This window comes from Mycetomoellerius zeteki, unplaced genomic scaffold (genome assembly GCF_001594055.1).
Source record: "Mycetomoellerius zeteki isolate Tzet28-1 unplaced genomic scaffold, Tzet1.0 scaffold311, whole genome shotgun sequence".
Classification (NCBI taxonomy): domain Eukaryota; kingdom Metazoa; phylum Arthropoda; class Insecta; order Hymenoptera; family Formicidae; genus Mycetomoellerius; species Mycetomoellerius zeteki.
The window spans coordinates 309,757-311,920 of record NW_017257296.1 but is presented as its reverse complement, the minus strand read 5'-3'; positions in this window follow the sequence as shown (position 1 = coordinate 311,920).

The following is a 2,164-nucleotide window of genomic DNA, read 5'->3' as shown; positions in this document are numbered from 1 at the left end:
CTGCTGAACGCGAATCCATTGTCCAAATTTGATTACATCACAATTTTGAGAAAAATGGGGTTAAAAAGATATAAAGAATGACAATTTTGATGGTTTTCATGACATAGTAACACCGGCAGTAAATTTTATTTCTATAAGTTTCGTTTATATTACGCGAAACTATTAATATTTTAACTTTAAAAAGTATTTAGGCTGGTTTCGATATCATTTTTATCATCGACATCGTTTTTAAAATATATTAATTTGAATATAGTTCTCTCTTTTCTCGTAATAATGTAATAACATAATAATAATAATAATGCATGTATCACATAGAGAAAGAGCTACATTTTCAAATTAACATATCTCAAAAATAAAAAAATGATATTGTAACAAACAAAAATGCATTTTAAAGCTAAAAGTTGATACTTCTGCGTGTTATAAACGAAATTAAGAAATAAAATTTGCTACTGCGGTGCTACAATGTCATAAAAACAATTTTTATGAAAAATGCGAACTAATAATCAAATTTAAGTAACGAATTCATGTTCAGTAGGCATAAATACATAGGAAAATGATAAATCACATTCGTGATACCAAAAAAAAATCAAATTTTGTTACCTAGTGTAATTAGCATTTATGTTATAGACTACCATCAATAAATAAAAACAATGAATATTATTTCGTGAACATTGTAGGTCACTTTATTAAGGCAAAAAGCAACTTATATTGTATATACATTAATCTTAAAGTTACATATAAGTATATTCTTTATGAAACTTTACTTATTAAACATTTCTTTTATTGAAACTTTCCGGATATTCCTCGTTAATCGACTTTTGGTTGACCCTAGAAATTTTTTAAATTAAAATAAAGGAATATTTATTTGAAAAGAAATTGAATTCTAAATTGATGATACATTTCAAAGAAGATTTGAGATATCTCGCGAAAATATTTTTTATTTGTACATCATTACGAGTGATTCGTAGAATACACTGCGGCAATGTATCTACTATTTACACTATAACGAAGTTTCTTACTCTATTTATTTTCGGTGGAAACGCAGAGAAAGATTGCAATTGTAGATGATTTGCTCATTAATTTAAAAAGTGTACAATTGCCGAAAAATTATTAATTATTATGAAACGAACTTAAATATATCGATACATCAAATATGTATGAAGTAAATTCTGAATTGTCGTGTAATTAGGAAAAAAATGTAACATAATTTTTCAGTAAAGTTATAAAATTTCGCTAATAAATTTGATAGAATTCTTCAGATTAATTATATATATATACAGGGTTGGGTAAATTAACTTCTTTTTAACTAAGTTAAGTTAAAGTTAACAGTCTTGAAAATTTATTTTAATTAAAATACGAGTTAATCTATAATGAAATTAATTGAATCAAAAGTTAAGTTAATAAAAAAAGTAATTGAAAAGTTAAAAATTAAATTTGGTCCGAACAAATAATCAAAAAAAAAAGAAGAAAAAGAAAAAGTTTGACCATTTTACATAATTTTTCATATTTTTCCTTTCTCATATCATATTTATTAAAGAATCTGGTTATTTTTATTCACAAGTAACGATTATACAATATAAAATGACTAAATTATGTACTCATTATCCTCTCGCATTGTGTCTGAGGATTGATTTAAAAAAAATCAAATTAAAAGTTAATAGTTACTGATAAAATGTAACTAAATTAAGTTAAAAAGTTAAAAATCTAAAATGTAACTTGTAAAATAAAAGTTAAGTTAAAATTAATTAACTTTTTAACTTTTTAACTTAACTTTTATCTTTTTAACTTAGCACTACCCAACCCTGTATATATATATATACAGGGTGTTTCCAAATTAAATGGCAAAACTTCGGGAGCGTGTAGAGGAGTAAAAAACTAAGAAAAAAAGTCCTATAGACATATGCTCCTTTTTGCTTTGTTTCGCAGGAAATCACGAAAAAAGAAAAAAATATATTTAATTTATTATTTTAATTATTTTATTTATAAACTTTTTAATGAAGATTTTGTTCGAAATGTGCACCTCTTGCAGCAATACAAGCATTGCATCTGTCAAACACGGCTCTTGTAGCAGCCAGGCACTGTTCTTGCGATATTCTGTTCGCTGCAGCTACGATACGATTTCTCAAATGTTGCTCTGATTGAATAGGCGAAGAATAAACTTCTT